Source organism: Mustela nigripes, chromosome 2, assembly GCF_022355385.1.
Source record: "Mustela nigripes isolate SB6536 chromosome 2, MUSNIG.SB6536, whole genome shotgun sequence".
NCBI classification, from domain to species: domain Eukaryota; kingdom Metazoa; phylum Chordata; class Mammalia; order Carnivora; family Mustelidae; genus Mustela; species Mustela nigripes.
Genome location: NC_081558.1, coordinates 62087781 through 62101670, shown reverse-complemented (window position 1 = coordinate 62101670; position 13890 = coordinate 62087781).

Genomic DNA, 13890 nt, shown 5'->3' with positions numbered 1-13890 from the left:
TTCTTGAAAGCTCGTCAGCAAAGTTTGATAGTTTTATGGTTTTCTTTATAGGGCCCTGTATGCTTTTTATTTTTCCTTGGGTACTTAATTTTTTGAAGCTATCATAAATACTACCTTTGGTTTTTGTTTTTAATTTCATTTTCTATTAGTTGCTGGTAGATGGCCATGCCATTGGCTTTTGTATATGAATTTTATATCCATAGTCTTACTAAAGAAACTATCTCTTCATTTCCAATATTTATGTTTTATATTTCCTTTTCTCCCCTTACTAGACTCTCACTGGTTCTTCTATTATAAAATGGAACAGAAGTGGTGTGAGCAGGCATCCTTGTCTTACTCCTGATTTCTGAGAAGACATTCAACAAACATTTTAACATTTAGTATGATGTTTGTTGTCAATTTATTGTAGATAGCCTTGATCAGATTAAAGAAGTGCTTTACAATTTTTCTTTTTCTAGAAGTTGGGTTTTTTTTTTTTCCTTCTCTGGATCCTTGCCCTTTTGGAAAGATGCCCCTCCATCCTGGGAGCTATTCAGAGTAGGTGGAGGTCTGAGATACCAGCTAATTCATTCCCCAGTTTGTGGTCTGCTCCAGCCACCTGCTCAGCAGAGCTACTTCTGAGCTCTGGGCAGTGTTTTATTTCTAATTCTGGGAGACTAGGGCTGGGGTGCAGGCCAGAGCCTCAAAGCTGGTGGAGCTTTGGTCCCAGAGGTGCAGGGTGCAGGCCTTCTCACCGAGCACAATTTCCACCACCAGCCTGTACTCCTGTAGCTCACTGCTCCTATGGGGAGTTGGGGGGCTGAGGTTAGGAAGGGGGCCTGGGACCCAAGGGTGATGGTATTTGGGGGCCTGTTGACCAGTCGTGCCTCCAGCAGCTTGCTGTTTGGAGATACCCTGAAGGTCCTAGGGTCCTTGTCTGACTCCTGCTGGCCTGCTCCAAGGGAAGGGAGCACACAAGAGCATAGGCAGCTCCGTGTGCTGCCCCAGAGAGCCCCCCGCCCCACAGCTCAGGCGTGCCTTTCTGGTCCAGCCCAGTGCCACGGGGTGAGGCTACCCTGGGATCACTTGGGGTCTGGGAACCGGCCATGGGCAGGACCCCCTGGGTGGTGCCAGCCTGTAGGGGACATGGGGGACAGGTACAGCCTACCCAGTAGCTCTGACAGCTACTCATTTTCATGAGGTAGACCTCCCGGACCTGTCCCTGGTTCACAAAGCAGGTCCTGAAGTCCACCCAGCTGGTGGAGAGCGACAGCTCGGGCACGGCCATATGGGGGACAAAACTTGGAATGTGGGGCTTCATCCCCTCCATCTGGGCTCAGGGCCAGGGTCTCAGGGATGCTGGGCCCTGCTGACCCCAAGTCCTGACACTTCGGAGGAGCACACGGGCAGGAAGGGGGTTGGCACCAGCATCTAAAACCAGGGCTGGTGGGGGTCTGCACCGATAAAGGGTCCCGAAGACGCTATCTGCTCTCCCTCCCCCCCCCCCCCCCCGTCCCCTGCCCTGATCAAGCCCTGTGGTTTCTGCTCCCTGGTTAGGCCACCCTTCCCCTCTGCCCCCATCCCCTGGGGGCCCAAGGCTCAGCCCTTTGCTCCTCCTGGGCTCTGGGCCATCTCACCTCTTCCCTTGGCCTTGGGCCCCACCTGTGTGCTCACCTGCCCAAGCTGCCAGGGATCCCCCCACATCTGCCTCAGGCACTGCCACATATACCTCATCACCTCAGCCTTCCCCACCCCCAACCCCCGAGCCCCAGCAGCCACCCAAGGACCGGGCTGGAGGGCCTCCCTGGTCACAAATGGATTCTTCCTCCGCTCGGGCCTCCCTAGAATCCACCCCTTAGGCTATTCCTTTCTGTTTCCCGCCTGGACCTTCCCGCTGGGAGGCTTCATAGGCCACATGCCTCCTCCAGGAAGCCTTCCTTATTTCCCACCCTCCAGCACCTCACCTGGTTCTGTGCTGAGACCGGTAAGGAAGGATGACCCTCCTCTCTCCAGGGAAAGGCCTCTTCCGGGGCAGACCAGGCCCTCGGGGCGAAGAATGGGGCTCTTCCAGGGCAGACCAGGCCCTCGGGGTGAGGGCTGGGGCTCCTCACTTCTGAAGACCCAGTGGGCTCTGTCCCCCTCTGACCCAGGAGAGTGGAGTCGGGCCCATTTCTGTCCTCTTGGACATGGGGCGCCCAGGACTGACCTGAGTGGTCTGGTTGGCGTACTCCAGGAGCAGGTTCTGAGTGAACACCATCTCCTTCTCCCGGCTGGCAGCATCTGGTCAGCCGGCAGCTTCTGATAGAAGAGAGGCTCCAGGGACAGCGAGAAGGACACGTGAGCCAGCTGGTCACCCGAGGGTGCTGGAGGCAGGCGGCAGCTTCCCCTCCCCCTGGAGCCCCAGCCTCCTTCCCTCCATGGCCCACACCCAGCCCATGGGGCCAACCCAGACTGAGCCAGCCCTGCCGGGCCAGCAGCCCAGCATCGCTGTCTGTGGCATTCAGTCCACAGACATGGTGCCCTGCTCTGTGCCCGGCACCTGGTAGTCCAGGGGACAGGGCCCTGCCTGCCCTCAGGAGATGAGAATCGCTAGTGGTGACTACAGACAAACTGCCCTTTACACCTTGGCATGACCAGGGCTTTGGGCAGGTCTGTCAGCCAGCTACTGCCTGTCTTTAATCTGAGGACAGCAAGGAGACCCTCTGATGGGTTGTAGTCAGGGGGACATCCAAATCAGCTTTCCCTTCCTCGGAGGTCACTCTGGCTGCTGTGGGGAGGTGGGCCAGGGGACACAGGAGTCAAGGGGCCAAGGTATAACTTGATCCAACAGGATGGGGCTCGGATGTGGGACTTCCACACCGATCAGTGGATTGAGCTCAACAAATGTACCTAATATATCTGTTAAAATACAGATTCCTGGGCCATGGGGTCAAGAGCAAGTCAAAAGTACAACCAACTGTAAGACCCTTTATTACGACTTTGAAAGATTTAAGGCTGTGCCTCCTAGACCCTTTAAACCAGACCCAAGAGGGTGGAAATGGGTCCAACTCCACTCTCCCAGCTGGTTTATCTTTTTTTTTTTTTTTAAGTTTTATTTATTTATTTGAAAGACAGAGATCTCAAGTAGGCAAAGAGAGAGGAAGGGAAACAGGCTCCCCGCTGAGCAGAGAGCCTGATGCTGGGCTTGATCCCAGGACCTTGGGATCATGACCTGAGCCAAAGGCAGAGGCTTTAACCCACTGAGCTACCCAGGCACCCCATCCCAGCTGGTTTAGTAGAAGCTTCTAGGCAATGTTCTATATGTGTGAGGTTCAAAACAGTAGCCACTAGCCAAATATAGCTAGAGTCTTAACACTTTCCAAGAAACAGGAAAGACTGAAACAAATGAGTTAGGTATTTCAATGTAAGAAGTTAGAAATAGGATAAACATGTCCATCAAATACACAAGGAATGAAATGATAAAGAGCAGAGAGTAATGAAATACAAAAGCAAATAAGGCTGAAAGTTTGTTATTTAAGAAGATTAGTTATGGAGACATGGAAAAACCTCTGCCAATAAGAATTCTTTAAACAGAGGGAGGAGAGGGGGGGCAGACAAAAACCAACCAACAAACAAAAAAACAATATTAAGAATTAAAAGCGAAAGAAAGGGCAACGGGTTGGCTCAGTCAGTTAAGCATCTGCCTTCAGCTCAGATCATTATCTTGAGGTGCTGAGACTGATTTCCGCATCAGGCTTCCTGCTCGGTGGGGAGTCTGCTTCTCCCTCTCCCTCTGCTGTTCCGCCTGCTTGTGCTCTCTCTGTTTCTGTCTCTGTCTCAAATAAATAATAACTTTTAAAAACCTTTAAAAAATTAAAAGGGAAAGAACCTCCGCAAGAGGTCAGACACGGTCCGACATTTGGATATACTGTGTGGTCTAGCACCCCCACAAAAGAAATATATACCCAAGAGAAACGAAGCATCCACTCACACAAAAACTTGTGTGAGAGTGTCTGCAGCAGCACTTTGTGTTTTTGTTTTGTTTTTTAAAGATTTTATTTATTTATTTGACAGAGAGAGATCACAAGTAGGCAGAGCAGGGGCGCCTGGGTGGCTCAGTGGGTTAAAGCCTCTGCCTCCGACTCGAGTCATGTTCCTAGGGTCCTGGGATCAAGCCCTGAATTGGGCTCTCTGCTTGGCAGGGAGCCTGCTACCTCCTCTCTCTCTCTCTGCTTGCCTCTCTCCCTACTTGTGATCTCTGTCTGTCAAATGAATAAATAAACAAAATCTTAAAAGAAGAAAAAAAAAAAACAAGTAGGCAGACCAGCAGGCAGAGAAAGGGGGAAACAGGCTCCACACTGAGCAGAGAGCCCGATGCAGGGCTCAATCCCAGGACCATGAGATCATGACCTGAGTCGAAGGCAGAGGCTTAACCCACTGTGCCACCCAGGTGCCCCTGGTTTTTTTGTTTGTTTGTTTTAAGATTTTATTTATTTGACAGAGAGAGACACCGTGAGAGAGGGAACACAAGCAGGGGAGCAGGCAGAGGGAGAAGCAAAACCCCCACTGAGCAAGGACCCCCCCCCCCCCAATGGGGCGCTCGATCCCAGGACTCTGGGCATGACCTGAGCTGAAGGCAGCCGCTTAACCGACCCAGGTATCCCCATAGCAGCATTTTAATAAGAGCCTAAAAGTGGAAACAACCCAAATGTCCATTATCTGCATAAATAAAGTGTGGTATATACATGTGATAAAATATTTTGGGGCTTAAAAAAAAAAGGAATAAATACTCACCCTGCTACAACATGGAGGCATTTTTGAGAACTGTATGCTAAATGAAATAAATCAGTCCTAAAAGGCCACATGTTGTGTGATTCTGTGTATTTTAAATGGCTGGAACAGGGAGATCCTCAAAGACAGAAAGTAGAATAGTGCTCGCTAGGGATAGGTGCTGGGGGAAAATAGGAAAGGGTGGAGAATGGGATTTCTTTTGGCAGGTGATGAAAATGCTCTAACCGGTTGTGGTGATGAAGATGAAGGAGGGCACTTGTGATGAGCACCGGTGCTGTATGGAGTGTGGAATCATCAAATTTACACTTGAAACTAGTATTAGGCTACATGTTACCTAACTGGAATTTCTTTTTTTTTTTATTATTAAATTTATTTTCAGCATAACAGTATTCATTGTTTTTGCACCACACCCAGTGCTCCACGAAATCCGTGCCCTCTATAATACCCACCACCTGGTTCCCCCAACCTCCCACCCCCCCGCCACTTTAAACCCCTCAGATTGTTTTTCAGAATCCATAGTCTCTCATGGTTCACCTCCCCTTCCAATTTCCCCCAACTCCCTTCTCCTCTCTAACTCCCCTTGTCCTCCATGCTATTTGTTATGCTCCACAAATAAGTGAAACCATATGATCATTGACTCTCTCTGCTTGACTTATTTCACTCAGCATAATCTCTTCCAGTCCCGTCCATGTTGCTACAAAAGTTGGGTATTCATCCTTTTTGATGGAGGCATAATACTCCATAGTGTATATGGACCACATCTTCCTTATCCATTCATCCGTTGAAGGGCATCTTGGTTCTTTCCATAGTTTGGCAACCGTGGCCATTGCTGCTTAAACATTGGGGTCTTTTTCTTTTTCTTTTAAAAGATTTTATTTATTTATGACAGAGAGATAGCAGGAGAGGGAACAGAAGCCAGGGAGCGCTGGAGAGGGAGAAGCAGGCTCTCTGCTGAGCAGGGAGCCCAACTCTGGACTCTACTCCGGGACCCTGAGATGGTGACCTGAGCCAAGGGCAGCAGCTTAACGACAGCCACTCAGGCGCCCTCACCTAACTGGAATTTAAATAAAAACTAAGCTAAACTGGGGTGCCTGGGTGGCTCAGTGTGTTAAGCCTCTGCCTTCAGCTCAGGTCATGATCTCAGGGTCCTGGGACAGAGCCCTGCATCGAGGCCCACATCAGGCTCTCTGCTGGGCGAGGAGCCTGCTTCCCTCTCCTCCTCTACCTGCCTCTCTGCCTACTTATGATCGCGCTCTCTCTCTCTCTCTCTCTGTGTCAAATAAATAAATAAATTTTTTTAAAAAAATCTAAGCTAAACTAATTGCACGACTCTGTGAAGACACTGCAAACCATGGAACTACGTACTCTAAATAGGTTAATTGGGTGGAATATGATTACGTATCAAGAGGGGAGTTAGTTTAAAAAAAAAAAAAAAAGATTAGCAGAAGGCAGAACCGTGAAGAAGCAGAGAGCAAGGGACTCTCCTGGGCAGGAGAGCAAATTGTGCAACATTTCTGGAGGGCAGTTTGGCAATACTTGCAAACATTTAAAATGTGTCTACCTTTGGACCTGAAATCCCCCTTCTAGGATTTACTCCAAGGGGATCATTACCCCAGTATGAACGTATGTGTATACAAGGATGTTCACTGCATCTTTGTTATGTTAAAAAGACACTTTTTATAAAAACAACCTTTAAGTCATCATCAGGAGCCTCTACAGTTCTGAGGAAGTAATTGACACAATTTAATTCCAACAAAGTAACTGATACAATTTACGATAACACTCTATTTCCTGGCATGCATGGTGTCAGAAGCATAATGTTGTGGGAGGTAAGCAGTTTACAGAACGACATGTAATACATCCAGTTATATAAAATTTAGACATATATTTATACATAGAAGAATTTTCAAAATGTTGAGTGATTTCCACTGGATAGAAGATTTTAAGGAAATACTTTTGAAAAATTTTTATTTGTATTTTTCTATTATGCTGGAAAATTTTTTAAAAGATTTTATTTGTTTGTTTGAGAGAGAGAGAAAGAGAGAAGGACCAGGGGGAAGGGGCAGAGGAAGTAAAAGAAGCAGACTCCCAGCTGAATGGGAGGGCCGATGTGGAACTTGAGCCCAGGACCCTGGAATCATGATCTGAGCCAAAGGCAGACACTTAACTGACCGAGCCACCCAGCCAGCCCCATAATATTGGAAATTTTAAAAATATATATGCATGATGCTTATAAGATGTTAAAGCTATTCCCAAAGAAGAGAAACATTAAAAAAATTTTTTTAAAGGAAAGAAGATAAAAAGGTAAGTTCCACTCATCAAGGAGTATACAGTCCAACCTTACACAAATTTCTCCAGAAGACAGTGAAAGACAAAATAGTTGTGAAATGTTTATGAGGCTTGTAAAGTCTTGATAACTACAAGGGAACAGCTTAGGATTATTTAGAAATGGAAGAGTACATCTCATTCTCATTCATGAACAAAGATGTATAATTTTAAGCAATCGATTACAAACAAAATCCAGGAAAATATAAAAAATGGAAATATATTCTGACCAGGTTGAATTTATTTCTGAAACTCAAGATTGACTTAACCTTATAAAATAGGTTAATATATTTTGGGCGCCTGAGTGGCTCAGTTGGATAAATGGCTGACTCATTTTCAGCTCAGGTTATGACCCCAGGGTCCTGGCATCAAGGCCCCTATTGGACTCCCTGCTCAGCAGGAAGTCTGCTTCTCCCTCTCTCTCTGCCCCTCCCCCATGCTCGTGCACTCTCTTTCTTTCTCTCTCTCTCAAATACATAAACAAATAAATCCTTAGAAAAATAGATTAATAGGGGCGCCTGGGTGGTTTAGTTGGTTAAGCCACTGTCTTCGGCTCAGGTCATGATCCTGGAGTCCTTAGATTGAGTCCTGCCTGCATTGGACTCCTTGCTTAGTGGGGAGTCCGCTTCTCCCTCTGACCCTCTCCCCTCTCGTGCTCTCTCTCTCTCTCAACTAAATAAATGAATGAATAAATAAAATCTTTTAAAAATAGATGAATATATTTGACTGCATTAATAGAATTAAAACTATCATTTACAAATCCATTAATTTCAAAACAACTGTTAGCATAAACTCAAGGTGAGAGAATTTGTTTAACCTAATGAAGGGCATCTGTGATGATGTTCTGTGTTAACCTGACTGTGCTAAGGGTTGCCCGGGGAGCTGCTGAAAACACTATTTCTGGGTGTGTCTGTGAAGGAGTTTCTAGATCAGATTAGCATGTCGAGGAGTGAAGAAGAGGGCCCTCCCCACCTCCAGTCCAATGAGCCCTCTGACATAGGCACACTGGGTTCTCGGGCCTTCAGACGGCACAGGAATTTACATCACAGCTCCTCAGCCTTCCAGCCTTCCAGCCTTCAGACTTGACTGGATTACACCACCAGCTTACGGGGTTCTCCAGCTTGCAGGTGACTGACGGCAGGGCTTCCCGGCCTCCGTAGCCATAGGAGCCAAGTCCTATAAGAAATCTCTTATCTAGCTCTCTATGCATCCTATTGGTTCTGTTCCTCTGAAGAGCCCTGGATGTTACAGTGTCTATATAACACTGTACAACAGAGATTGTACTCAGTGGTAAAATGTTGAAAGTGTTTTCTTTGAGATCAGAGAGAAGAACATCTGTGCTCTCACTGCTTCTCTTCTGCAGCTACTCGACATCCGAGGCAGTGTGGCAAGACAAGTAACAGGACGAGCATGTTGAAATGTCATCATTATAGTTGCAGATGATATGGGGGTCCCTGCAGGAAGAGTTTAAAACTCTGTGAATAAATGAGGGACGCCTGGGTGGCTCAGTCGGTTAAGCATCTGCCAGGGTCCTGGGATTGAGCCCTGCATTTGGCTCCCTGCTCAGCAGAGAGCCTGCTTCTTCCTCTCCCTCTGGCTGCTGCTCCCCCATTCCCATTTATGCATGCACTCTCACTCTCTCTCTCTTTCTGACCAATAAATAAATAAAACCTTTAAAAATAATCATCATAAAATAGAAGGATAAAGAATAAAGAAAAAATAAAATAAAAATAAATATAAATAAAATAAAAATAAAGAAAGAAAAAAATAAAATAAAAAGAACAAATGAAATGAAAGATACCACTAGCTGTTCTCCATGCAGATTTCCAGTCCAAATCCACACACCGTCCATGAAGATCTTGGGAGCATGTTAGCCAAGGAGCAAGCCTCCTTTCCAAGTCCAGGCCCAGAGTGGTACCCAGATGGGGAACCTGTCCATCTGCACCACTGCTTGGTGCAGTGCCCTTATTAGGCAACTTCTGGAAGATCGTGGAGTATGAGAAGAGGGCTTCAAACTTCAAATTTCACCAAGACAGTGACCTCAGGAAGGGTTACAAAATTTTGTTGAGGTGTGTTAAAAGTTCAACATTATATAAAGTTTTTGAAAAGACAGGAAAGATCTTTGATGGGGCATCTCCAAAGCACAGGACAGCCTTACCCCTGCCACTAAGTGGGAGTGTAGGGGTGGTGAGTGATACTCAGTTTAGCATCTTTCTTGCCCTCATGTTTGCGCTTAGATCTCCAAGACCCGTGGACTCATCCTCCCGAATGTCACCGGGTTCTGACCTGTTCTTCCTTTCTTGTTGTCGCCTCCACGTGAGCAAGCATCTAGGAAAAAAATTATCAACTTGCAGGAAAACAGTGAGCAGGAGAACATTGTAGGTGACACCCCAGAGTGCATTCAACAAAATTCACATCCTAAGAAACCCTATGGAGCAATCAACCCATCTTCCGCAATGAGTCATCTGTGAGGGAAAAAAGATGGAAGGAGAACCCGCAGACGGAGGGAGGCATAAAAGACGATCAGCTGATCGCAGTGTGTGCGTGTGTGGGAGTCCAGACTCAAATAAATATTTATGGCATTCATGAAACTATTGGAAATTTGAGCATTGACTATTCTAAGACATTCTTTAAAGTTTTCCTTTAGGTTTCATAATGGGGTTGTGGTTGTTTTTTAAAAGGTGGTTTTTTCAGAATGCTGAGTGGCTCAGTCAGTTGAGTGTCCAACTCTTGGTTTCAGTTCAGGTCATGATCTCAGGGTTGTGTGATCGAGCCCTGTGTCTGGCTCTGGCTCTGGCTCAGTGGGGAATCTGCTTGTCCCTCTCCCTTTGCTGCTCCCTCCACTCTCCCTCTCTCTGACTCTCTCAATAAATAAAATAAAATCTGTTTTTTAAAAAAAGGTTATTTAAAAAAATTACATTGGTATGAAATGATGTAGCATCTGGAATTGCTTCAAAATAATAATAAAGTACCGGAAATGATGGGTGGAAACGTGTGGCTGGGTGGGGGTTGGGTGATATGGGCCATGGGTGGTGGATTTGGGGGCTGTTTGATGGGTCCAGAGGGGTTCATTATACCATTCTATCTACTTTCATGGATTTTCAAAGAAATCTCCACTAAAAAGCCTTTAAAATTTTAGTGATATAAAAAAGAGAAATGGGTTTGAGCAAGACTAAGCATTCTTTTGGGAAAACATGAATATTTTTTGCCAAACCCTCTAAGCGTGTACAAATACTTAAAATGTAAAGTATTCCCTAGGCTATGGTTTGTCAAAAGGTTATACCAGCAAATTAACATTTCACTCACATATAGATATGATTCTATATTGCCAATGTCTCAAAATTAATATAGTTTCACAATTTCATTTTTCAAAACTAGACCCCAGTTTAAACAGAAGCACACCCTGACCACGTCCTTGCCCTGTTCCCGTCTTCCAGTAGCATCTGGTTGTCCTCAGCCCCTGACTCACCACTGAGGAAAGGCCACTGTCTCTGCTGCTCACCTCCCTCATTCACCCGGATGAAGAGGGGGAGCACAGAGACTCACAGGGCATGGGACCCAGGGCCCAGTGGAGAGCTCTCAGGGAAGGACCATACCCCGGGCTTCATCAGAGCCAGGAGGGCTGGGTCCTGGATGCCTGCAGACAGCCTCTCTTTAGACTGGAGACCAGCAGTTTCCTGTACCCTTTGAGGACTGAGCTGGTGACCAGGCCTGAGTGCTGTGATAACAGGGCCTGGCTCAACATTGTGGTTTTTAACCTTAGGAAGTTTTTGGGTTCTTTTTCTCTTTTCTGATTTTGTTTTTTTTCAAGAGGTTGATCTTTTTCTCTGGAGTCAAAGACTAGCTCCTGGATTATTTATCTTTTTTGTGAATGGGCTATATTCTTATTGTTTTTGTCTTGTTCACCTTTGTTCTGTTTTCGTTCAGGCTCATGTTTTTGTTTTTGTTTCCTAACCTCCTGAATTATGGGGTGTATTAGTTTCTTAAGGCTGCTTAAAAAAAAAAGTACCATAAACTAGTTGGCTGAAAGGGAAACAATCTTTCACAGTTTTATAGGCTCGAAATCCGAAATTAAAATTTTGGTAGAGCCACACTCCTTCCAAAGGACCTAGGAAGGAATTCTTCCTTGCCCCTTCTAGGCTTCTGGTGGTTGCTGGCCTTCTCCCCTGTATGTGTGTCCATGTTTAAATTTCCCTCCTCTTATAAAAACACCCATCACTGGTGGGCCCCCCGGGGGGCTCAGTTGTTACATATCTGCCCTTGGCTCAGATTATGAGCCCAGGGTCCTGGGATCAAGCCCTGCATCAGGCTTCCAGCTCCCTCTCCCACTTCCCCCGCCCCCACCCATAGTGTTCCTTCTCTGTGCTCACTGTCTCTCTGTCAAATAAATAAAAGCTTTTAAAAACCCAAAACAACAAAAAAACACCAGTCATTTGATTCAGACCACCCTAATCTGATATGTACCTCATCCTAACCTGACTACATCCACAAAGACCTTATTTCCATAGAAGGTCACACTTGCAGGTACTATGAGTTAAAACTTGAACTATATTTTGGGGGGGAGCACAATGATGCTTACTACATAGAGTTAATTTCTTTTCACTCATTAATGAAAACACTCAAGAATCTGCATTTAAGAATATGACTCACCTCTGAGTTAATCCCAAAGATTCTGCTAAAGATGTTTTTATTTCCTTGCTTCCTAGAGAGCATGTTAGATTTTGATTTCCTTTTCAACCCAGAATTTTTTTTTTTGACCCACAATTATTTAAGAGAATGAGTTAAAAGTCCTAAACACCTTGAGATATCCCATTATTGCTGTTTTGTTTGCTTGTTCTCTTTTTTAAAAAATTCTTTTACGGTGCCTGGGTGGCTCAGTCAGTTAAATGTCTGTCTTCAGCTCGGGTCAAGATCCCGAGGTCCTGGGATGGAGCCCCACAACTGGCTCCCTGCTCAGGGGAGAGTCTGTTTCTCCCTCTCCTCTTGCTCCTCCCCTCTGCTCATGCTTTCTCTCTCTGTGTCGAATAAATAAATAAAATCTTTTAAAAAGTTCTTTTAGTCCAAAACTTGAAAGTTCAATAGTTTATCAAACATGGTAAAAAAAAAAAAAAAAAAATCCCCACAATACTGAGTTAATTAAAATGGCAAAGTTACCCACTAACCACCAGTTTCTAAATCCCATTCACACAGATAATTGTTAATTACTTGGAGTTAATCTTTCCAGACCTTTCTTTCACATATACATGTTTAATTATCTGCCTCAAATGCTCATGGAGGGCGGAAGGGCAGATACCAAGGCACAAATGCAATAAAACCAGAAAAATGCAAGATACCCACACCAACATTTAATTTTCCTAAATCAAGTTTGTTTCTGAGGGGAGTACAAACACATACACAGCAGGTGTATCCACACTCTGATGAAAATAAGCACTTTCCTCCTCGCGGCTCTTGAGAATTCGTTTGCTTAAACATTAAAGTCCATCAAACTTTTCTCCAGATATAAACACAAAAATCAGCTTCAAAAAATCTTGACCTCAGCTAAATAAGTTACTGATTTAACTGGAGGCTGGACCACTCTTTACCCTCAAACTTAGACAAACAAATCTCTGTGACATCTGCCCTGTTAGGGATTATAGTTCAAAATATTTCTTTTCCCTCATAACAGCTTCCCACTCATTTTACAAAGAATTTGTACTACCTTTGATATAGAATAGACGGAAGAACTATTTAATTTGTAACATATCCCAAGATGAAATCTATAGAATTTCAGAGAGATATAATAACTTAGTGAACCTGAATTATAATTGTCTATTTCATTCCCTAATTTCTGATTATTTTTTTAAAAGATTTTATTTATTTATTTGATGGGGTGGGGTGCACAAGCAGGGGGAAGGGCAAAGAGAAAGCGAGAATCAGACTCAGGGAGTCCAACTCAGGGCTTGGCTGGATCCCAGGACTCCAGGATCATGACCTGAGCTGAGGGCAGATCCTTAACTAACTGAGCCACCTCGGCACCCCCTGATTATTTTTTATTTTATTATTTTATTTTTATCTTTGTCTTAGAAGTGAAAGGAGTGGGAATTAAAGCTATCGACTGTTCCTAAGTTTTCACTCTTAAGACTACTTATTTAGAAAAAAATATTTATAAGCCTGGATGATTTCAACAGTTCAGTTCTAACGAACATAGATTCAGCCTGGGTGGGATAAAAAAAAAACACAACTAGTTTTCTATTTTTACATGAACGAAATAAAACATTTTGGAATTTATACACACTGCATCTTTAGAAAGAAAGCATATTTTCTTCAGGACTTTTGCAAAGAAAAAAGGATTATTTTGAGAAAAATCCATGTTTACGTAGAGAAAAATCCATGTTGTGTCTGCCAACTTCAAAAAATGAACAGATACTCTGGTGTTGCTTCATTAGAGACCAGATTTGAATTTAGGCTTGTCTCCATTTTCCTATGTTACAATGAATTTCATTATTGTATGTACTAAATGAAAAGTTTTTTCTTTCTCTGAAACACTTGTATCTAGTGTTTACCTCAGACTGATTAATTTTCACTGATTTCTGTATTATGATGTAATTTATCCAGCTGACATGCACCTACATTCAAAGAAAACACCATAATTCAAAAATCAAAGACCTTCCTACTGATGAGGGAGCAGGAGGCTGGCTGAGAACGGAGCAGGGGCTGGCACCTTGCACCCCCTCTCCACCCACTCCCCTTGGTAATATGTGTGACATTTCACAGGCACCCCTGACTGCCCTAAAAGAAGAGCAAATGGTTATCTTGCAGAGATCACAGTCCTGCAAG